Source organism: Enhydra lutris, unplaced genomic scaffold (genome assembly GCF_002288905.1).
Source record: "Enhydra lutris kenyoni isolate GAN:26980312 unplaced genomic scaffold, ASM228890v2 scaffoldscaffold12, whole genome shotgun sequence".
NCBI lineage: Eukaryota > Metazoa > Chordata > Mammalia > Carnivora > Mustelidae > Enhydra > Enhydra lutris.
In genome coordinates this window covers 38409239-38434779 of record NW_019154096.1, presented here as the reverse complement: position 1 = coordinate 38434779, position 25541 = coordinate 38409239, and the positions used below count along the sequence as shown (strand labels likewise).

The 25541-nt window shown below is 40.3% G+C and overlaps 1 protein-coding gene across 1 annotated transcript in view; it reads right to left on the bottom strand.

Moving 5' to 3' along the window:
• Positions 1-25541, bottom strand: part of LOC111145261 (family with sequence similarity 35 member A) — an 87276-nt gene that overhangs the window by 45052 nt on the left and 16683 nt on the right. Inside the window, exon 2 of the mRNA XM_022500059.1 lies at positions 12638-12687. The gene's annotated coding sequence lies outside the window, so the exon portion shown is untranslated. The remainder of the gene's footprint in view (positions 1-12637; positions 12688-25541) is intronic.

Sequence of the window (25541 nt, the reverse complement as noted above, 5' to 3'; positions counted from 1 at the left end):
TCATTAGTATAGCCCTTGCTGCAATAAATGATTTGGGACATTCAACATCACTTTTCAATTAATTTTTGGTGGTAAACTCCCAGGTATAGGATTATTGGGTCAAAGACAGTCCATTGTTATGATTCTTAATATATATTACTATGTCATTTGCAAAAGAATTGAACAGTTTATAATGCCACAAAGGATGGCTGAGAGTTCCCGCTTGACACAACTTTGTTAGCTTCTGAAAAAATAATTTTACTAGTAAGGGTACTGAGCTACTTTACTACGGGTTCATCTGCATTTCCCTAGATATGTCCAAATAGGAGAAAAAAAAAAGTGAATTTTAAATTACATTTGGATGAATGTCTTTAATATATAAAGAGTAATAAAAAGATGGGTAAGAAGATAAGCAGGTATACAGCACAGAAAAAATACAAGGTTAAAAACAAAGAAAACATGCATCCTCCTAATAACATGAAAGAAAAATTAGTAAGTTAGTGAGAAAACATTTCTACCTATCAAACTAGAAAGATTCACTTAAAAGTTATAAGGGTGCAGGAAATGATTTCTACTCATAGGGGTTTAAACTATGAAAGCTTTTCTGGGGGGCAATATGGCAATGGATACCAAAAGTCTTACAATTCTGCATCCCCTTGGCCCCACAGTTACATTCCTAAGAGTTTAACCTCAAAGAAAAAACATCATATACACTCTCACCTACTCACTACAAGGATACTCGTAGCAGTACTGTCTAAAATTTAAAAACAAAAGGTGAGAACAAAATGTACCCACTGAGATCAGTTAAATAAATTATGGCCCAGCCATACAAAGGCAAACTACACGGCCACTAATAATCATAAAGACATATAATATCACCTAAAAAAAAAAAATCCTCTCCTTATATATAAAACAAGGAGACTATTAAAAATTAAATATAGAAAGATTGTATATTTTAAAACACAGTATTCAGTTTACTACAATTTATATTGAAGTTAGAAACCATTTCCCCTTCTATGTAAGAAAAATATGTGTTCTCCATGGTAACTGATACAAGCGATGGCAAAAAAAGCTTTTTTTGCTTTAACCTCACTGCATCAGTCCAATCTGTCATCTTACGTCATTGTGCTAAGAAGTGACATGGGATATTAGTAACTCCCGTATTATGTACGTTCACGCTGAAATCTACTCTTAAGAGTCACTAGTAACCACTACATGTTAGTACCTGAATTTCCCATTTAAAATGACAGAACAAGGGGCGCCTGGGTGGCTCAGTGGGTTAAAGCCTCTGCCTCTGGCTCCGGTCATGATCCCAGGGTCCTGGGAGGGTCCTGGAAGGGCCCTGGGATCGAGCCATGCATCTGGCTCTCTGCTTGGCAGGGAGCCTGCTTCCCTTCCCTCTCTGCCTGCCTCTCTGCCTACTTGTGATCTCTGTCTGTCAAATAAATAATTAATCTTTTTTAAAAAATAAAATAAAATAAAATAAAATGACAGAATAAGAGGGTGGTTGGGTTATGGACTTTGGGGAGGGTATGTGCTATGGTGAGTGCTGTAAAGTGTGTAAGCCTGACGATTCACAGACCTGAAACCCCTGAGGCAAATAATACATTGCATATTAATAAAAATAATTAATAAAAAATAAATAAATAAAATGACAGACCAGTGCCACACTTTATGTGACCTATGAAAGGATGAAAGGTGTGGTATTTGTCCTAAAAACAGAAGCAACTGAGATTTAAAGCTACTACTCATTCTTGTAACTAAACTAAGCTACTAAGGCAAAGGCAGCAGACAAATAATTCCTTAATTCTCCTTGCATGACCTTGATTTCCTTTGCAACACTGGCTTTCAAGTGAGGAATGTCATCACGGGCCCATCGCCACTTCGGGTTGATGTCGAGCAGTGAGCCTCCTTAGTCCTGCGTGCAATGCGGCAGGAAGGTCTCCTTCCCACACCCCACTGCAGACATGCGCCTTTCACCCCGTGAAGTCCCAGCATTTAAACAGGAAGCAAGCCTTAACCTAGCTGCTTGTTTACCATCAGAATATTGTGACCAGACACTTGGATTTGCCCGGAAAAGTCCCATCCTGGTGGCCTGGTCAGTCAGTTTCCCTTTCCACTGTTCATATGTCTCATTTAGAGATACATTATACAGTCACCAAGTTAAGAACCACAGAAATGCATGAATAAATGTCCTATTGGTGAAGAGCATACCTCTTAATACATTTTATCAGAAACATAATAGTAGGAACAATTTAAGGGAGAAAGGAAACATTCTGTTCAGTTTTCCTGTATAATTTTTTAAAAAAGATTTTTCATTTATTTATTTATTTAGAGACATAGTGCACAGGCAGTGGGGGAGGAGCAGAGGAAAAGGGAGAGGCAGACTGCACACTGAGCAGGGAGCCTCAAGGTGGGGCTCATTCCAGGACCTTGAGATCACGACCTGAGCCCAAGATAGATGCTCAACTGATTAAGCAACCGAGGCACCCCTCTTATACAATTTTTTAAATAATGAAATACTAATGGAAATACGGTTGAATAGTATCTAAAAATTACAACATGCATTTGAGAATCTCACAATGGAGATAAGAATTAAATGACGTAGAGAAGAGAATTAACGTGTTTGGCAACCAAGGGGGAAAAAAGAATCTGGCCATCAGGTTCTGCAGACGGGTACTTATGAAACTGCAGACAAAAGGTATTAAACCTTTTGGATCCAGGGCCCCTGGATGGCTCAGTTGGTTAAGTGTCTACCTTGGGCTCAGGTCATAAGCCCAGTGTCCTAGGATGGAGTCTGCATGGGGCTCCCTGCTCAGTGCCGAGTCACTTGTCCCTCTGCCTGCTACTCCCTCTGCTTGTGCTCACTCTCTCTCTGACAAATAAATAAATAAATCTTTAAAAAAAAGTAAACCCAGGGTGCCTGGGTGGCTCGGTGGGTTAAGCCTCTGCCTTCGGCTCAGGTCATGATCCCAGGGTCCTGGGATTGAGCCCCACGTCAGGCTCTCTGCTCAGCAAGGAGCCTGCTTCCTCCTCTCTCTCTGCCTACTTGTGATCTCTGTCTGTCAAATAAATAAATAAAAATTTTAAAAAATAAAAAATAAATTAAAAAATAATAATAAAATAAAATAAATAAAACTTTTGGATCCAGTCTTCCTGGAAAATGTCTTGGACAGTAAGATGTCAGCTTGTCCGAGGCTCATGCTTTCTAAGGAATTCCTGTCAAACCCTAAAATATCGCTCTTTGCTTCCCCCCCCCAACCATGTAATAGGAAAAGGAAGGAACTCAAAGTGGGACAATCACAATCTCTAAGCCAGGGGTCTGCCTGCCAACCCCCAGGATTGCTACCATCTCCACCCATTCCCTAAAAATATATGAAAAACAAAATGAACAAACCAAAGGCGGGGGGGGGGGGGCTTTGCAGTTTAAGCCCTGACATTCTTTTGTAAAAAGTCACACTTAGCCAGTGGGGCCTCCATCCCTCCAGCAACTCAAGCCAAAAAGCTTGGTGTTCTCACTGACTGCTTTCTTTTTCTCTTAACTCATCAAATCCCTTTTGCCAGCCCTTTAAGATTCCTTTAGAAGTTGGCCACTTGGGGCACCTGGGTGGCTCAGTGGGTTGGGCCTCTGCCTTAGGCTCAGGTCATGATCTCATGGTCCTGGGATGGAGCCCAGCATCAGGGCTCTCTGCTTGGCAGGGAGCCTGCTTTCCCCTCTCTATCTGCCTGCCTCTCTGCCTACTTGTGAGCTCTCTCTCTCTCTCTGTCAAATAAATAAAAAATGAAAAAAAAATCTTTAAAAAATTTTTTTAAAAAATAAAAAAAAAATTTTTTAAATAATTTGGCCACTTTTCTCCCCCTTCACCTGCTCTCATCCTGGTTCAAACCACCATGATCTGGATGATTGAAAACAGCCTCCTAACTGCTTTCCCTGTTCCCCACTCAGAACACTTGACCAGGGTCACACAGCCTGGAGGTCATGGAGCAGGGGCTAGAGGACAGGACGTCAGAGCCTACGCTCCCCGTCACCACTGCTCCATACTGCCTTCTGCTTTTCTGTCTTCCCACACCCGTGCTAGAACCCTGCCACTGGGTCACCAAGGATCCTCTGGAGCACTGGCTCATCTAAAGAGGTGTGAAAAGAACAAAACTTCAGCATAAAGAGGCTTCACTATCAAAGAATTCCACTGGGAAGGTTCACTATAAACATCATAATGAAGCAAATAATAAATGGCTTTTAAGAAAACAGCTCTTTTAATCCTCTACTTCCTTCCTATATGACCCATTTTTCTCTCTCCTTCCTTCCCCTCCCTCCCCTTCTCTCTCTCTCTTCCTCTTCTCTACCCTCCCCCACCCAGGTCTCTCTCTCTCTCTCTCTCTCTCTCTCTCTCTCTCTCTCACTTCTCACTTTAATGAGCTGGCAATGAGATGCTAAACTTCCAAGAAATCAAATATCCAGATTTTAAAACCCATTGCTCAGCGAGCTGAAACAGAAAGTATACGTAACGAAGTACAGATGACAGAACTACCTACCTGACCTAACCTCACACTTTCTCCCTTTCACCTTTAATATCTTAATGTGTGGGACCCCTGGGTGGCTCCATCAGCTCAGCGTCTGCCTTCAGCTCAGGTCATGATCCCAGGGGCCTGGTCCAGTCCAGGTCCTACATCACCATCATCAACAATAACAATATCATCATCACCATTATCATCTTCATCCTCATAGGGCTCCTTGCTCAGTAGGGAGCCTGCTTCCCCCCTCTCCCTCTGCCTTCTTCTACCTCTGCCTGCCACTCCCCTTACTGGTGCTCACGCATGTTCTCTCTCTGACAAATAAATCAAGTCTTTTAAAGTGATAATAATAGGGGCGCCTGGGTGGCTCAGTGGGTTAAGCCGCTGCCTTCGGCTCGGGTCATGATCTCAGGGTCCTGGGATCGAGTCCCGCATCGGGCTCCCTGCTCAGCGGGGATCCTGCTTCCCTCTCTCTCTCTCTGCCTGCCTCTCTGTCTACTTGTGATCTCTCTCTGTCAAATAAATAAATAAAAATCTTTAAAAAAAAAAAATAAAGTGATAATAATAATAATCTCTTAAAATATACCCGAGCACCTAGAGGATTTGCATTAACATTCTTTCCCTAGACACCTGTTTACTAGTTTTAAAATTTTTTAAATTTTTGTAATTAAATGTTTGATAATAAGCACAGGTTTTAGGAGTCCTGTACCAATGACTGTGGACGACTGTACTCGTGTAGCCATCACCCAAAATGAGACATGGCACATTTGCAGGGACCTCAGGAAGTTCCATCCTGCTCTTTCCTCAACACTGTCCCTCCCTCTCCAACCTACAATTATTTTCTGATTTCTATCCTTGCAGAATAGTTCTGCCTTTTCTTAGACTTCACATAACCCACATAGTATATGTTCATTTATGTCTAGTTTCTTTCCCTGCACACAGGGTTCTGAGACTCCTCTGCGTTGCTGGGTGTAACAGTTGTCGGGACCTGTGAACAACCACAATTTATCCATTTTCCTGTAGACAGACATTTCAGTGGTTTCCAATTTTTAGCTATTATGAATAAGGCTGTGGACATGTGTTTTCCTTTCTCTTCATCAAATACCAAGGAGTAGAAATGACAAATCAGAAGACAGATATGTGTTCAATTTCATTAGAAATTACCAAATGGCTTCCCAAGAGCTGTGCCATTTTGCACAATCACCAGCAATGTGCGGTTCCAGTTGTATCACACCATCCCCAAGGCTAAGTACAATTAGTCTTTCTCTTGTTAGTCGTTCTACAGGATGCAAAATGGTACCTCCTCGTAAGTTTACATTGGCATTACTCCCCTGCTGACTAAGTGAGGCTCAGTGCCTTCCCAAGTGTTTACTGACCATTGGTATGTCTTCCTTTGGAAAGTCATGGCTTTTCCTCATTTTGTTACTGCACAATTCCTCTTTTGTTCATTTTCCTATTGGGTTTTTGCAGTTCTTTACAACCCCTAGATACAAGTCCTTTGACACATAAAAGAGGTAGAAATATTTTCCTCCCACTCAAGTATTTGATGCTGGACATTTTCATTACTGGATGTTGGTTTTTACTGTATTCATTTAGAGAGCAATGGATTCAGTTTTGGCTCACGGTTCAGTTACTTACAATTCATTTGATACTTTCCAAACATGCTTCTGAGATTTGTTAGGGTGGGCTTAGAGGTGGCTTCAGTCTATGGCTAATTTAACCCCACTCCAAGATGTCCAGCCAATGTCCATGTATGAAACAGTCTCTCCGAGGCACCTCAGTGGCTCAGTGGGTTAAACCTCTGCCTTCAGCTCAGGTCACGATCTCAGGGTCCTGGGATGCATCCGGCTCTCTGCTTAGCAGGGAGCCTGCTTCCCCCTCTGTCTCTGCCTGATGCTCTGCCTACTTGTAATCTCTCTCCGTCAAATAAATAAAGAAAATCTTTAAAAAAAAAAAAAAAAAAGAAAGAAAGAAAGAGAAAGAAAGAAACAGTCTCTCCTCAATGCCTAGTAGAAACACACACTACTCTGACTGAGCTCTATGTGGGCTCCTGGAATTGTTCAGCGAGCTGATTGCCAGTGTGGCTTTCCCCAGCATTGTAGGGTTTCATACTTCGCATATGCAGATGAGTATTCATCAACAGATTCTAGAGGACCTTTCTATAGATCTCCAGAGATCTCCTGGTTCTATGGATTTCTGTGTAGTACCCTCTGCTCTGGTTTATCCCACAAATTCTAGGTGCTTTAGCTGCTCTGAACTCTCCTGGGCTCTATCTGGGTTTCTCTACTCTGCTACAGTCTAGCAAGTGCCTACAGGCCATGTGCTGGGCACCTACAGTGTCATTTCTTTCAAGGGTCACTACCCTGCACTGACTGTTTTCCAATGTCTGAAAGTGGCTGTTTCATATATTTTAATCCTGTTTTTCAGTGTCCAATAGGAGGGCAATGTTCAAGGTGGTTAATCTTACACGGGAATATGTACCACTTTTATAATTTCCTTCTTTGTGTTAATTTTTAGTGGTTGGTCTAGTGACTAAAATACGAGTTTGAAGTTATGACCGTCCACACACAAATAAAAGTGCACTAATTCAGCATATGAAATTTAGGACAACATAATTCCATTTCCCTCTTCTGGTATTCTTGTGGTATTATATTCTATTTCTATAAAAGCTGTAAACCCCATGTTTTAACATTTCTGCTTTTTTTTTTTTTTTTTTTTTTTAAAGATTTTATTTATTTGTCAGAGAGAGAGTACACACAAGCAGGCAGAGAGGCAGGCAGAGAGAGAGGAGGAAGCAGGCTCCCTGCCGAGCAAGGAGCCCGATGCGGGACTCGATCCCAGGACCCCAGGATCATGACCTGAGCCGAAGGCAGTGGCTTAACCCACTGAGCCACCCAGGCGTCCCTTAACATTTCTGCTTTAAATACCCAATAGTCTGCGGGTATCTATTATATGTGAAGGTTCCAGAAGGTTTCCCAACATACTAGTCCAGGTTACTTAACATTCCTGGTTTTCTTCCTTCTTTTCTGCAGACCCAAGGTTCTGTCTGGACTCTTTTATCTTTACCTTGTGGAACATTTTTTAGCATTTTGTGGCAGTTCACATCTGCTAGAAACAAATTCTTTCACCTTTTAATCGGTGTGAAAATACCTTTGTTTTACCTTTGTTTTTGTAGACTTCCTTCTCAAGACAGATTTCTAGGCCAACAGGGTGTTTGGTTTGGTTCCGTTTCCTTCAGCACTTTTGTGGATGTCACTCTATTGTCTTGAAGCCTCTAGTTTTTTTCTGTTGAGTGTTTAGCCATAATTCATACTGTTATTCCCATGTAGTTACTGTGTCTTTTACTCACTGGCTTGTGAGATCTACTCTTCAATGTTTAGCAGTTTGATTATGATGTGTGTAGGTCTGGGATTTTTGTTGTTGTGGATTCATTGGTTTCTTTTTGTTTGTATTTAACCTACATGGGGCTTGCGGAGCTCTCGATTCTGTGAACTGAGGTCTTTCGTCAGTTTTAGAAATTCTTGACCATGGTCTCCTCAAGAATGTCTTCTGCCACTTCTCTCCTCTTTCAAAATCCCCAAGTAAATATACATCAGACCGACATTATCCCACAGGTGGAGGAGTTCTTTCCTCCCTCTCCCCTTAGTTACATTGCTCTCTCCTTAGTTACATTGGAATGTGCCATTGACAGGGCTCCATATTCACTGATCCTATCTTCTGACATGGGAAGAAGCTGTTAAGCCCATGCGTAAGCCCAATCTTCACTTCTAACATTACAGTTTCATTTCTAGAATTTCCATTTCGTTCCTTGGTAGAGCTTCCTTGACTCTGCTAAAAATCCCCATCTGCTCGTACATGTTGCCCACCTTTACCATTAGATCCTCTAGCATTCTTTTCTCCTTAGTTATCTTTATGTGTCTGTCTGATAATTCCACCACATGGATTACCTCTGGGTCTCTCTCTCCTGGCTATTTCCTCTCCTGATATTTGGTCACATTTTCCTGCTTTTTCTTATGTCTTCTAATTTTTTATTATAACCCAGATATTCTGTACAAAAATACATTCATCACTGAAGTAAGTAATATTTCCCTTCTAGAAAGAGACATGACCCTCTGTCAGGCCACTGGAATGGGGTGTGAGTCAATCTCATCTGTCATTAATCTCGGGCTGGGCTTTGATGCAGCTTCAGCTTGATGTAGTCTCTCACTGGCTTCAAATATTTAAAGGGTGGGACTCGGGACTTTTGCTAGAGCAGGGTCTGGGATCCAAGCCCAGGTAGGATTCCAGAGACCCGCCTGTGCTTCACAACTAAGCCATGGGCTGTCCAAACCGTGGGAGTGCTTTATGTGTACACTGTGACAGTTAAGTAAACAGATGGCAGATGGGGTGAGCCACGTTTCTCACTAGAATAAGAGTAACAGATAAACAAGGGGAGGAATTTAGAATGATCTAAGTGTCAATGGATTTTTTGGACATGTCAGTATGAACTCACATTTAGCCTAATATAGATGGAGATGGGTATATATAGAAATATTTATAGATATGTGTAAATATACAAATTAGTACCTCCACATATATTTCCTGGCTCTGTCAGCTGAGAGGGCCTACAAGCACAACACCCCAGTAGCAACAAGCACATCTAACACCTAGATCTTGGTTTCCCCATTCTCGAATAAAAGCAACGAGGGCTCCTGGGAGAAAGAGCTGACTGAAGGACTGTGGCAGGAAATATACACATAAACCTGGAGTATCACATAGTGCCGGAAGTAAGAAACACACACACACACACACACACACACACACACACACACACACACATACACGCACACACAAACGTTGACAGGGTAATGTCAAAGAGACAACTGAAAGAGCTCCCAGTGGTCAAAGGTGGAACAATTTCAACCAAATATATAAAGTAGTAATTGGACCATAACCTCAAGTCTAAAATAAATATCCATGAGTCCATACTGTTTAAGAAAATGGGGGTGCCTGGGTGGCTCAGTCCTTTAAGCATCTGCTCTTGGCTCCCCATCCCCTCGAGCTCACTCACATTCTCTCTCTCTCAAATAAATAAATATATCATTAAAAAACTAAAACCACTCCAAAAAATAAGTTGATTTTTAAAAACAAAAGCAACTGGGAGCTCTCTCTGCTTTAAGCATGACTGCCAGGTTTTTCATTTGCTAGGGATTCTCTTTGCTTTCCGGTCCCCTGCCTTGCTTTCTGCAGCCCAGGTGACCTCTTCTCAGCCTGTTCCTCCCCAGCCTTCCTGCGAGAGGGCAGCTTCCTACATTGTGGGAAGGCCTGGAGTGAATTAGAGGGTTTCTCTTACCTGTCCTGCCCTGTGTTCAGTGCTCCGAAACTGAAAGCATAGAGTTGCAGAGTGTGGGGAAGGGGAGGGGGGAGGTCATCTCCAGCTCTCTCCCTGGCTTCAGGCTTCCATAACTGAAAACCTAGGGCACTCCTGGTGAGTGTCTCTCAGCTCTCCAGGTCTACTCCTTCACCCCTGCTCAGTCCTCTGCTTGCTGAGGGTGGTTGCTGGGCACTTGGGGAGAGTTCCGTGTGCCTCAGGTAAGGTCTTGGTCAGCTCGACTTCCTCGGCCCAGGTGTGTGGCTCATCATCCCTGAGTATTCTGTGAAGACCTGTGGGTGAGGGCTGGAGGTGGACTTGCTCTTTGGTGGAGGAGCAACTGTGGCTCCTCAGGGTTCTAGACCGTCGCACCAGCCCACCTGCATGGGGCCACAACAGGCCAGCCCAAAGTGTGGCAGGTTTCTCCTCTCCCCCATCTGGGGCAGGTTCCTCTTCCTTGGGCTGTTCTGAACAGCCATGGGTCTCCTCTCCACTGTGAAGCTTTCATTAATTTCTGGAGTTTGGTTCACTTGGGTTTCCTTATATCTTCTCTAACTGGTGGGTTTTTAAAACTATGATCCTTACTTGGCTTCTGTTGGTTTTCAGGGTGACCATAACAAATCCTTGTAACTTTGTACATCCAAAGAAGTGGCAGGATTCATTCCCCAATGCTTCTGATGGTTTACCATGCCCCTCATACTCACACCTCCGGGGCATTAAGGTTTCCTTTCAAATATCCTCTCTCTCCAAAGAAGCCTTGCCTGATTACCCTGTCTAAAAGAGTCTTACCAGGGGCATCGGGCTCTCTGCTCATTGGGGAGCCTGCTTCCCCCTCCCTCTGCCTGCTTCTCTGCCTACTTGTGATCTCTCTCTCTGTCAAATAAATAAATAAAATCTTTAAACATAAAAAAATAAAAGAGTCTCACCAGATCTGGCAAATCCACAGAGACAGAAAGCAGATTCGTGGTTGCCAGGGCTGGGAAAGAGAGGGAGGAGTAGGGAACGACTGCTTAATGGGTATAGGGCTCCTTTTAGGGTTGATGAAAAAGTTCTGGAACCAGCCAGTGGTGATGTGTACACAGCATCATGGAGGTACCTTATTGCTACTGACCTGCACACATTAAAATGGTTAAAAACTTTATACCTATTTTGCCACAATAAAAAAAAAAATGAATAGATAAATAAATGCTTAAGCAAATGAAAAAAATCTAGCAGTAGTTTCTGGGAAGATGGAAAGATTAAACATACATATTTAATTTCACTCTTTCCTAAAATGCTAATAAGGTATTTTTAAGGCATAAACAAAAGTCTGAAGGCTGGAAAGCAGATGGAACAATGGTAAATAGTAACAGATCCAGGAAAGCTGAATCTTAAACCAGGAAGCTGGAAAGCCAAAAACCAACCTGACTTAGTCCACAGAATTCTCAAAAGGCACAGGAATTGGTAACAGATGGTACCTCTGGAAACAGGGGTTAAGGGAACATCAAACAGGGCAGGTTGGTTGAAAGTTCTTCAAGAAAAAGCCTAATCCTGGGGTGGTCGGGTAGCTCAGTCAGTTAAACATCTGCCTTCAGCTCAGGTCATGGTCCCAGGGTCCTGGGATGAGCCGGCATTGGGTTCCCTTCTCCGCAGGAAGCCTGCTTCTCCCTCTCCCTCTGAGCTCCCCCAGCTTGTACACTTTCTTGCTCTCTCAAAAAAATAAAATGTTTTTTTTTTTTTTTTTAAAGAGATAGGCTTTGGACATTAAACTTAGGGAATTTTATCAGAAAGAATAAAGACTAAAACAGATGATAATAAGAAAAAAAAAAAATAAGGAAATCAGAGGCCCAATCAAGATAATTTAGTATCCATACAGGAGAGGCTCTAGAGAAGCAAAATGAGGGAGTGAACCAAGAAAGAAGACAACACAGGAGAGAAGAAATAGAAGATCCAACCCAAAGGAAAAGAGAGCCCCTAGAATGAGAGCTGGGCACTATGGGAAAACAGAAGCTACTCTGTAGGGCAGCACTTTGCCCTGGGAGGGACTTCTTCAAGATGATGATAGTAACAGAAAAAAACGATGTGACAGAAAGCAGGAACATTGGGCAACTGATAGAGACTCCTGAGTTCAGTTGGTGATAAGGACACAGAAAATCATATAAACAACTTATGTCCTGAACTGAAAACTCAGGTAACATCAATTCGATATACTACTTGAGAAACCACAGATAAATCCCGAAAAGCAAGGAGAGTCAAGAACAGTCACCTCTGAGGAGGAAGAATGAGGCTGGGGACTGAGAATCCCTGTTTGAAAATCCCTGACAAACTACTTAACTTGCTTAACTGTATAACCTTGAAAAAAGTATAAATAAAAGAACATGGAAGATGGGGAAAGAGTGCAGAACCCACGTCAACAACTAAATCTGACCTCTGGAAGCAAAGAACTCCCACAGAATTGTCCCACAAAGGAAAAAATAACAAGAACGGATGAGTTTGAGGGAGGAAAAAAAAGCAAGAAGGAAGTAACATTACTTCCACGCTGTCACAACTCTTGACAAACGCATAGCGTCAAGAGCAGAAATCGTAGGTTTCTGGGCTTCAGCTCCCTACTTTATAAAGCGGGTGTAATAGTATCTCTCACAGGACTATTGGTAGGCTTCAATCAGATAATGAACATGAAGTGCTTACAGTGATGGTAGATATAAATATTATTAACACAGTTAATAATTCACTTTTTTAAATAACTAAAATTCCTTTTTGATATCAAATCAACCAATTCAATTGTCATAATACTGAAGCGTTTACTTGACTGCTTACCTTATCTACTCAAACAGCAAGGCTTCTTCCAATCCCTTCACATAAGTCTCCTGAAAAAGAGGGAGAGACGTTGACTATCCAAGAGAAACAGAAAATTTGTTAATAAAAATACTTATCACACCAAAGAATTGGCTGTACTAGAAAAACTACTCAGGTCACCGTGTTTTATCTTACATGTTCTAGTTCATTGTGATCAATCATTCACTCACCAAGCAAGTCAGCAATAGAACTGAAAACTTTGTACCAACTGTACATTAAGTCAGTAATACTGAGACAAGAATTTTTCCATTTCAAAATAGGCAAAGTCTCCAACTTATGCACAGGCTGTCTTCTCCAAGTTCAGTGATACTTTGTTATAAAGCTTGGGAAACATTTTTCCAAAGAAACAAACTTATGAAATAAAGTTGAGGCCCCGGGCAATCACCAAAAACCAATTTACTCCATACGTACCTGAAAACCACAGAAAAAGACAGGAAGAAATGTAGCCATGTTAAATGACTTTCAACCACCTCTTTTGTTCTCCCACAGCAACCAAAAAATAGTTCTTATGTGAGATTAGACACTATGTCACACCTGGTTTCATTCAACTTTGTATCCTTGTAAACATTAATGGTATGTAACACAGTACATGCTTTCTCTCAGGAGCTTAAAATATTTACTTAATGAATGAATAACTAGAATTAAAAGTACTATTTGGACCATATTCTTTCTATGGAGAAATGCATTACAATTTCCAACTGAAGGAACAGCTTCCTTTTTCTTGGCAACAAGACCAGTTTGAACACCAAGAATCATATGGTGTCAGCAGATACTCCATCAGACTTGAAAGCTATTCTTCCTTAGAAATCAGGTTTTGGTCGGAGATCACTTACACTATTGCTAAGTATGTATATATCACTAAACTGGATTTTCATGATATACAACTTGACCTCCAAAATTTCCCTGACTTCTTTCCCTTTAAAAACCAGTAACTATGGGGCACCTGGGTGGCTCAGTGGGCTAAGCCTCTGCCTTCGGCTCAGGTCATGGTCTCAGGGTCCTGGGATTGAGCCCCGCATCGGGCTCTCTGCTCAGTGGGGAGCCTGCTTCCCCCTCTCTTCCTGCCTGTCTGCCTACCTGTGATCTCTCTCTCTCTCTCTCTGTCAAATAAGTAAATAAATAAAATCTTTAAAAAAACAAAACAAGGGCACCTGGGTGGCTCAGTGGGTTAGGGCCTCTGCCTTCGGCTCAGGTCATGATCCGGGGTCCTGGGATTGAGCTCTGCATCAGGCTCTCTGCTGGGGAGCCTGCTTCCTCCTCTCTCTCTGCCTGCCTCTCTGCCTACTTGTGATCTCTCTCTGTCAAATAAACAAATACAATCTTAAAAAAAAAACAAAAAAAAAAAAACAACCAGTAACTAAATGTAAATAGTGGTCATCAATATTGTATCTGGAAAGAATTTTTCCTTATGGCTTTAGTGAGATTTAATTGACATAGAACACTGTACTAAAATGTATTGCATAATGATTTATGCATATATTGCAAAACGATCACAGTAAGTCTAATTAACATCACCATACAGTTACAAATTTTCTTATGATGAGAACATTTAAGATCAACTCTCACAGCAACTTCCAAATACACAATACAGTATTTTTTAATTAACTAATTTATTTGAGAGAGTGGGCATGCTGGGGGAAGAGAGGAGGCAGAGGCAGAGGGAGAAACTTAAGCAGACGCCATGCATGCAGAGCGCAGGGCTCAATCTCACAATCCTGAGACCAGCACCTGAGCTGAAACCAAGAGTCTGATGTCCAACGTCCTGAGCCACCCAAGTCCCTCCGAAATACAGTATTTTTAACTACAGTCACCATGCTGTATGTTACATCCCTGGAATTAATTTACGTTATAACTGGAAAGTTGTACCTTTTGACCACCTTCACACCTTTCCCCTATCCCCCACACTCCTGCTCTGTCAACCACGGATTGGTTCTCTATTTCTGGGACTTCGGGTTTTTTTGTTTTTTTTTTAGATTCCACATATAAGTGAGATCATACAGTATTTGTCTTTCACTTAGCATAATGCCTTCAGGTCCCATCCATTTTTTATTTTTGTAGGTAATAATATTTCCTTCTTTTTTATTACTGACTATTCCAGTGTATGTGTGTGTATCACATTTTATTTATCCATTCATCAACTGAGGGACACTCAGGTTGTTTCTGTGTCTTCATTGTAGATAATGCTGCAGTGAATATGGGGATATGGATAACTCTTTAAGATAATGATTTCATTCCCATCAGATATATACCCGAAAGTGGAATTGCTGGATCATATGTAGTTCTATTTTTAATTTTTTGAGACAGATTTCTGATTTGTATAGTTTCTGCTCTACTTCTAGTTAGTATAGAAGCTTATCAACTGCGAACTTAATACCATGTCCCACCCCCCCAAAAAAAAAAACTTTTTAAGAGTCAGTATTCAGACAAAAAGATCTGATTAAAACCTAGTATTTCTCTAGCTCAGATGCAGCTACCTGTTCTTAGATATTTCAGAAACAAAACAGATATAAAGTTACCCAACATGATAACATAAATTATTTTAGGCACCAAAATAATTGCAAAAATAACTGAAAAGTATGGGCTAAAATTACAGAACTTAGTAAACAACGTATTCAGTGTCCACAATGATATTGATTTTCATAGTGTAAAACCTGAGAGAAATTTACCTAAAAACAAACTCCGTTAATTTTTCATTACTCTAAGAAAACAAATCATCTCTATAATGTACCCACACAGGAATAAAGACTAATTTATCCTAAAGAGAGAGAGAGAGCTCACTTCAATACTTCAAGCTTTTTGGAATGACTGATCATCTCATTTCTTCTACCAAGCACAAAATTCATATAGATTGTCACTTTAAATGAGATATGGCATCAAAAGTACTTATGTTCCAATTTAGCATCAGAAATTATTCCATAAATGTTATTTCTTTTGAGCACCCTTTCTGCTCTAAAATTCTATACCCTCAATAAAACCAACTTACTTTATTTCTTTATAATGATTTCATTTTATGTAAATGTAGGAAGGCTATATAAATATTTGCTAGAACAAATGTAGGAGATTGAATAGTTGATAAGGACTACTGACAAAAATGGAAGTCTGGACACAGGTAATAATGTCATCAGCCGAGAAGGCAAAAGCATTTCTGAACTACCTACTACATTAACACAATATCCTTGACATAAAGATTTCTGGGTGAAGTCTTTTTGTGGTATTTTGAAAAATAATAGTATATCCAAGAAAATTTAATCATAAGTAATTAAATCTATGTTGAATTTTGTTTCAAGAATGTTTTCTGTTAAAAGAATAATGTTCGGGGCACCTGGGTGGCCCAGTGGGTTAAACCTTTGCCTTCAGCTCAGGTCATGATCTCAGGGTCCTGGGATCAAGCCCCACATCGGGCTCTCTGCTCAGCGGGGAGCCTGCTTCCTCCCTCTCTCTGCCTGCTGCTCTGCTTACTTGTGATCTCTCTCTGTCAAATAAATAAATAAAATCTTAAAAAAAAAAAACAAAAAAGAGCAAAGTTTGATGTCTCTACATTAGTAACCTATGTAATAAAACATGAAACCCACTAAGGAAAAGCAGAGCAGGAACCTCAATATATCACTTTTAGAGACCGATACTTACATGAAAGTAAACATCATCAACTCCAATCATATTCCAAACTTTTAGAAGTGGGTGGGTAGAGGAACAAGAGGGCATAAAAAATATGACACTATTTCTATGGTGTGGGTTTATATCTTAATATTTTCATCAGAAAAGTAAATAGGCAAATTGAGACTTCCAGCTAGCTTGTCAGAAGGGCTGTCATGAGTACTAATAGTCTCAGGTTGACATTTTTGGGGGTTTTTTTTTGTTGCTGTTGTTGTTGTTTTAAGATTTTATTTATTTATTTGACAGACAGAGATCACAAGTAGGCAGAGAGGCAGGCAGAGAGAGGGGAGGAAGCACAGTCCCTGTGGAGCAGAGAGCCCGATGTGGGGCTCGATCCCAGGACCTCAGGATCATGACCTGAGCCGAAGGCAGAGGCCTTAACCCACGGAGCCACCCTGTCGCCTCTCAGGTTAACATTTTAATAAACTTTTCTCTCATTTCTTCCAAGTATCTCAGCATTAAAAACTACAAAACATGATGTGGCTGCTTTGGAAAAAGTCTGGTGTTTCCTCAAAAAGTTAAACATAGAGTTCCCATGTGACCCAGTAATTCCACCCTAGGTAAATACCTGGAAGAACTGAAAACATGTCCACACAAAAACGTTCAGAAATGACCATAGTAGCATCAGGCACAATAGCCAAAAAGGGGAAAAAACTCAACCAACCATTAACTGGTGCATAAATAAAATGTGTATATCCATACAATAGGGTATTATTCTGCCTTAAAAAGGAATGAAGTGGGGCGCCTGGGGGGCTCAGTATCTGACTCTAGGTTTCAGCTCAGGTCAGGATCTCAGGGTCAGGAGAATGAGTTCAGCAGAGTCTGCTTGCTCCTCTCCCAAACCCCTGCTCCTCCCCATGCGCTCTCACGCTCTCTCTCTCATTCTAAAATAAATAAATAAATAAATGTTTTACAAATTAAAAAGTAATGAGTATGATATGTGCCACAACACAGATAAGCCCTGAAAACATGCGAAGGGAAACAAACCAAACACACAAGGCAATATACAGTATCATTCCATTTATATGAAGTACTCGGAATAGGCAAATCAACAGACATGTACGCAGAGTAGCGGCTGCCAGGGGCTGGGAGAAAGGAGAAACAGCGAGTGACTCTTTAACGGGTACAGAGTTTCCTCTGAGGGTGATGAACAAGGTCTGGAACCAAATAATGGTTGCACAAGATTGTGAACATCCTTAACACCACTGGAATTTTTTCATTATGTGAATTATAGCTCAATCGACACAAGAAACTTTACATCATGATACAAAGATGTTAACATCCTATCAGAGAAATGTGGATTATTTTGGCACCCCTTTAAAAACCTTATGGTTAATTTCATAAGGGCATTATTAATATTTTAATTATAAACCTTTTTTGAAGATTTTTTTCAATTTTTAAGTGATCTCTATACCCAGCACAGGGTTCAAACCCACAACCCCAAGATCGAGGGTCACACGTTCCACCTACAAAACCAGCCAGGTACCCCTCAAAGTTAAACCTTTTTCTATAATGTCAATGTCGTCCTTAAGATTTCCTATTTGTTAGGAATTCTCATAAAACGCTTAGCACCAGCTTTGCAATTCTTAGTCTGCCAGGGTAGGAATCAATTTTATATGATATCTACACAATTCAAGTGAATTTTTAAATGGGTCAAATATTTTATTAAATTTGTCTTACCAATATCCTGCACTCAATTTTAGTATAGGAGAGGAAGGTGTTTTTTGTAATGAATAAGATCAGCAGAAGATAAAAAAAACTTTTAAACAGCAAAATTTACCTAGTTTGCTTTAGCATTCATAAACCTATCTCTTGACATTATTTTTAATTTTAGTATTTAATAGAGAAATGCAACATTCAAAAAATGCCATATCAAATGCAATTGCAGCCCTGACTCTTGGTTTCTGCTCAGGTCATGGTCTCAGGGTCGTAAGATCAAGGCCGCCCATCGGGCTCTGCACTCAGCATGGAGCCTGCTTAGGCTTCCTTCTCTCCATCTCCCTCTGTCCCTCCCCCTGCTCAAACGTTCACACACTCTCTCTCTAAATAAATAAATACAATCTAAAAAATAAAATGCCACTTCTGCAGAAACTGATTCTAGGTGAGGCCAACTTCAGTCACCTACATAATCATTCACAATCTTCCTGGCTGCTTTTTTTTTTTTTAATTTCTCTTCAGCGTAACAGAATTCATTGTTTTTGCACCACACCCAGTGCTCCATGCAGTACGTGCCCTCCTTAATACCCACCATCTGCCCCCCCAACCTCCCATCCCCCGCCCCTTCAAAACCCTCAGATTGTTTTTCAGAGTCCATAGTCTCTCACGGTTCACCTCCCCTTCCAATTTCCCTCAAATCCCTTCTCCTCTCCATCTCCCTATGTCCTCCATGTTGCTATGCTCCACAAATAAGTGAAACCATATGATACTTGACTCTCTCTGCTTGACTTATTTCACTCAGCATAATCTCTTCCAGTCCCGTCCATGTTGCTACAAAAGTTGGGTATTCATCCTTTCTGATGGAGGCATAATACTCCATAGTGTATATGGACCACATCTTCCTTATCCATTCGTCCGTTGAAGGGCATCTTGGTTCTTTCCACAGTTTGGCAACCGTGGCCATTGCTGCTATAAACATTGGGGTACACATGGCCTTTCTTTTCACTACATCTATATCTTTGGGGTTTAACAGGGTTTGAGTAGAGTAGGCACTCAATATACATAAACTAATTATATAAATTATCAGATTTTTTTAAAAAGATTTTATTTATTTATTTTACAGAGACACAGCGAGAGAAGGAACACATGCAGGGGGAGTGGGAGCGGGAGAAGCAGGCTTACCGCCGAGCAGGGAGCCAGATGTGGGGCTCGATCCCAGGACCCTGGAATCATGACCTGAGTCAAGTGCAGGAGCTTAACAACTGAGCACCCAGGTGCCCCTAAATTATCAGATTAAATAAAACTCTCAATTTAGGATAATAAATCTCTTCTGCGCCTGGGCAAACCAAGCACTGGAACCAGATGTTTTATACATATTATTCCTCATATCAACCTCACAATATTTTACAGAAGGTGAAGTAACCTACCTAAGGTCATAGCATAGTTGTAAAGCCAGAATTCAAACCAAGAGCTGTCAGGGATACACTTGTTTTTGCTGAAACATTCCAAGTGTTGGCTACAGAGGAATGTATATTCAGTTTAACTGTCTTTAACTGGCAAACACTCATTTTCGCTCTTGAACATGGCTTCTAAGTGTTTAGGGAATGAGAAAGTGCTTTAAAAATACCTGAAGAGAATATTATTGAAGAACAAAGTGAGGCATCTGGGAAAATGTGCAATGCACTGTGTGTCCGTTATGGTGCCTCGTGCTGTGCCTGTGTTTTTTCTTTTTTTTTTTTTTTTAATTTAAGATTTTATTTGTTTGTCAGAGAGAAAGAGAGAGCACAAACAGGGGGAGCAGCAGGCAGAGGGAAAAGCAGATTCCCCGCTGAGCAAGGAGCCCAACGTGGGACCTGATCCCAGGACCCAGGGATGATGACCTGAGCCGAAGGCAGACACTTAACCAACTGAGCCACCCAGGAGTCCCTGTGTTGACTACTTTAAATACATGAACACTTCATTGTTACAACAATCCTGAGACACAAATACTGGTACCCTATTTTTTACATAAAAGGAAACTGAAGCTTAAGATTCAAGAAGGTCCAAGTTTACAGAAGTTGCAAAGTACAAAATTGGGATTAGAAATCAAATTCGGTCTATCAAGAAGTATTTACTGAGTGCGTACTAGATATCAAGGTCAAGGAGGCACTTAGGATAGAATACTAGAGATCCCACCGTATATAACTCAAAACAAACCCATTTTCTTTTTGCTTAAGGAGTAAGTCACTGGGAAATTGCCAAATCTCCACAGATCTTTCCTTTAATAGTTCTGTTTTCAGTAATTACTCATGCTTTGGTTAGATGTGTTAAATACTGCCCCCTAAACTCCAAAGTTGACAGTTAGGAAAACGGAACAAACCTCCAGCAGCAAATATAAAAATAGAAGCTATTTTTGTCATACATGCATGATTTTGAACATACTGCTGGATGTAGAGGACCACTTTGAAAAATAAACTTCACATGTTTTGGAAGATGGACCAAACCCTCTAGCATTCTGTGAAGCTTCTGAAGGTCTGGCAGATTTTAAATGACAACAGTGAAATTTCAAGAAAGAACAGGGTAAGTCAGCACCAGGGCTAGTTTAACATTAATAATAAGTGATCTAATAAAAAGGTCTATGTTTGCCCAGTCAGGTTTTGCTTATTATGTCAGTTGGAAAGCCGGAAGGAAACTGGTTTTAACTCCCATACAGCCTGTATCAGGAAAACATCACTTTATCAGAAATGTAGCTGATGTCAGCATAACACCGAGGCAGTTCAAACTGAAACTGACCTTTCTTTTCCAACTGTTTTTGCATTCACTCATGGTGTAGAATTGAGACCAATTCACATTTGTCATGAGCTTTCTACGTGTCAGACATTACACGCATTTTCTCATTTGATTCCCACAGCCACCCTGCAAGATATGAACCTTGTCTTTTAGAGGATAGAACAGAAGTTGTGAGAAATGAAGTGACTTTTCTAAGGTCACATAGTCTATAAAGAGGCAGAGCAAGGTTGAAACTCAAAGTGGTCAGTTACTCTCATGTCCCATAGCACTAAAAAGCTGTCAGTTTATCTTGTAAAGAAATTTAATTTTTATTTTAAAAAATCATAATAGGGACGCCTGGGTGGCTCCGTCGGTGAAGCAGCTGCCTTTAGCTCAGGTCATGATCCTAAGGTCCTGGGATCAAGTCCCGCATCAGGCTCCTTTCTCAGTGGGGAGCCTGCTTCACTCTCTGCCCCAGCCGGCCACTCTGCCTGCTTGTGCTCTCTCTCTGACAAATAAGTAAATAAATCTTTTTTAAAAAATTATAGTAATATAAGAGCACAGAAAGCAGAGTAAAATGCTGACTTGGATTTTAAACTGTTTTAGTACCTCAAAAGTAGTATAAAGTGATGCTGACCTTTTAAAAATTCCTAGGAAGGTCATTATAAGACAATATAAAATGAAGTCAGAATACTAATCTTTCAATAACATTTCAAAATAACAAAAAAATAAATATAGCATTTAATATTATGAACAGAGAACCAAGTTTTTAAAAAAAAAAGTTCTATTCTAAAATAACGGTGTTTAAGAGACTGCACCAGTGCAGGCTGGCTCAAGGCAACACTTCCCAGTTAACTCCATGGAAAACTAATCTCTGTAAAAATATTGAAAGACAATGAGTTTCCATTGTTAAACGAGCTTGAGAAACACTGCACTAAACCAGTCTTCTTTCCAGTTACAAATAGTACAATGTAGTGCTTGAAAATCCTCTGGAGCCAGTCTATCTGGGATGGAGTCCTGGCTCTTCCACCTACTAAGCCATGTTGGTAACTTTGGGCAAGTTATTTTACCAATGTGGACCTCAACTTTCTCATCTGTAAACAAAGGATGTAACTACAGAAGACAGACCGGTAAAGATTAATACATGTGGGATTGTTAGAACAGGGCCACAAAAATACTAAGTACTCAATAAATTGTTAGTGGTAATATCATTTCCCTGAGCCCTTATTAAGCTGATGAAAGTTGATGTTCATGGTTAATCACAAAGTGGGAAAGGGACATGGTACGCAGCTTCTTCTCAAAATTATATGATGGAACCCACTTTTGCACAGGCCATCAAGAAGACTGGTTAATGTCTTTAAAACGAAAACCAAAATACAAAAAACTATTCTCTGAGAAGTAATAGAGAATTCCATCACTAAAATAAAATCTGTTTAAAAAAACGAAACAAAACAAGGTTAGTGCTTCCCGTTGCTGAACACATCAAGGTGCTGGAAGGGTAACATGTCCAGAGTGGGCATGGAAATACTCCTTCCCTCATACCCTGCCCTACACGGCTCTTCCATTTGGCTATTCCTGAGTTGTATCCTTAATAATAAAGAAGTAATACCTCCTTATAGATTCTGGCATATGGATTCAGTGCCCGGCACCTATACATGTACTGAAATGAAATACCATTTTGCTTTCTACTCCATAGCTCACACTGGCTTCAAGCCATCATCTGCCTCATCAGATCAGCCATTCAATTATCCAAAATATTGTGCGTTACCTATTCAGTCATCATCCAACCTAGAGGCATCTGAATAAGAAAAAAAATGTTTTCCATTATCAAGATATGGCCATCTATGTAAGTCTCATATCCCCTGCATAGATTTGAAGATATTCAAATGATGTTTATTGCATTTGGTGTTTTTTCTGCCCAGTTGTGAAATTTATAGTCACTGCGGAAAGTGCCAATTATGTTACCCTATCATTAAGAATTTTTCTAAGCAATATGTATTAGGCTCTCGAGAAATGCTTATAGACTTTGATCAAACAAATCCATTTCCAAGAATCTATACTATGGAAATAAATAAAGAATATATGATAAAATTTTATGTAAATGCACATATTGCAACATGGTTTAACATTCTAGAAAATTAGAATACAGTTGACCCCTGAACAAAGTGGGCGTCAGGGACATCAACTCCCACACAATCAAAAAATCTGAGTATAATTTTAACTCCCCAAAGTGACAGCCTACTGTTGAGACAATAATACAGCTGATTAAAATCCACTTTGTGTATTATGTATTACATACTATATTCTTACAATAAGGCTAGAAAAAAGAAAATGTTATAAAGAAAATTCTAAAAACAAGAAAACACATTTGCAGTACTATATTGTATTTATTGAAAAAAATCCACATGTAAGTGGACCCATGCAGCTAAAGCTTGAATTGTTCAAGAGTCAACTGTACTCAAAAAGTCTAACTTTAGGGGAAGGACTAAATACAGAGTGGCACATTAGTTCTATTATGCAGTCATCATAAATGATGTTGTAAAGGTTATGAATAATGCTATGTGAAAAAGCAGGTTACAAATATAGGCTCATAGTATAAGCACAGTTACCTAAAATAAATAAACCAACAAAATAACAATTTGTCAATAATTTGACAATAATCAAAATATAAGAGAAAAAACTAAATTAAAAAAAAAATGAAAACATCAACTATGGTCGATTTGAGCCACAGGCGACCCTTCTTCCTCTTTTCCTGTATTTTCCAAGTTTTCTTTACTGAGTAATGTCTTACTGTTAAATATTTCGTAAAAAACCCCAAAAAATAAAATGCCGTATTTTCTCTCCAAAATTTTCATTAACTCTTACTTGCTACCACCTAGCCTTTGAGTTAAAGTTCTAATAGATGACAAAAGAAATGATGTCAGGTGGACTGGCCTAGTGGTTAAAAAGACTGACAAAGTGGCGCCTGGGTGGCTCATTTAGCTAAGTGTCTGCCTTTGGCTCAGGTCATGATCCCAGGGTCCTGGGATCAAGTCCTGCACTGGGCTCCCTACTCAGCAGGGAGTCTGCTCCCTCTCCCTCTGCCCTTCCCCTCCACTGGTGTTCTCTCTCACTCTGCTATCTCCCCCCTTCTCTCAAATAAATAAATAAATTTAAAAAAAAAGATTGAAAATATTATGACGTGATTTCTTTAGAACGTTATCTATTATTTTGTGAGAGGCAGAGACAGTTATATATCCAAGGTTTCTGCTAGCAGAATTGTTCTCAGTTTGCATCGTGAAATCATACACACCAATATTTCTTTTTTAAATTTATTTTATTTATGCTTTTTTAAATTGAAGTGTAATTAACATACAGTATTATACTAGTTTCAGGTGTACAATATAATGATTCAACAATTCTACCTATCCATTACTCAGTGCTTATCAAGGTAAGTATTCAAGAGCACATACCAGTATTCTTAGGGCTCTGTAAAAATACCATGCATCATGACTCTAAGTATTCCGTAACCCAAGGAAGTCTGAAAGCCTATTTTAAATATGCCAAAGATCAACGTAGTAGAACCTCTGGTTTTAAGAAAGGCATTATGGGAGAGGTAAAACTTTGAGAGTATGGTCTTGCAACTTTATAAATTGTCACATTTTCTAATTCCAAAGATAGACATTTAATATGTAGCATTTGGGGTTATAATTTTTAACTCAAATATGATTTAAATATTGCTGCAATAGTATTAAATTTTTAAGTCATCAAGGAGAACATGAATCATTCTTATTGCTATTCCCTCCTTTGGGGACTCAGAACTTTTAACATTCCCCCTCAAGCTGGCATCAGGCTTTCCAAAGTCCTGACAACTTATCGCACCCCAATTCGGACTCTACCCACCTACCCACCCCTTAGAGACAAGTGTGTCAAGGTCAAAAGATCAGGTGAGTACCCATCACTTCCACCCTGCCATCCTCCTCACCAGCGCTAAGCCTCGCCAAAGAAGAAAACAGCCCCACGCTAGGATTCTTTATGACACGCTGAGCAAAGGCCACAGATTGCTAAACATTGCTAGGTAGACCTGAAATCAATGAAGTCATCTAGCTCTGTGCATAACCCAGTATCTCAGTCTGTCAGCATAAACATATTTTCCTACAAAACTAATAAAAATCTGGAGGTCAGCTAAGGCCACCATGTTTTTCATCATTACCAGATCATCCAAAACATAAACCCCTCCAGGTAATTTCCCTTCGTTACTGCACTCTGATCTCATTTCTGCTAGGTACTCTCCCCCTCCTTGACCACCATCCAGTCCTCCAGTAGCTCTACTTCCTGATGACCCTTTATACTGTTCCCCTGTAAACAAATACCCGAAACCTTGAACCAATCCGAGCACCATTCCAGCAGTCTTCTTGTCTAAACTAAAATCTGACTGCAGCTAATATTTCTGCTCTCAGCAAACGTACAGCACGGAAGTCAGTCCTTGTTCACCATGGAGGTTGTGCACCCTCATGTACCTCTTTTGAGGTGTCTGTCCTATTCCTACCTCTCTCTCCTTGTTTCTGTCATCAACTGACCTCTTAGTCACTTTCCCACATTCACCAAAGACTTTGGAATCTAGTTCAGAATCTTCCCAGCCCTTGCTCTAGAACCATTCTGAGCAATTCACTTTCTATGAAGCTGACTCCTCTGCACCCGAGCTTTACACCTCCCTTATCTGCTCAACCCCAGTAACCTTCACTTTCTCTGCTTCAGAAACCCATTCCATAGCCAGCTCTAGCAGTCAGTCATAACCAGCAAGTGCTCCTCCTAGTTAAGCTTCAAT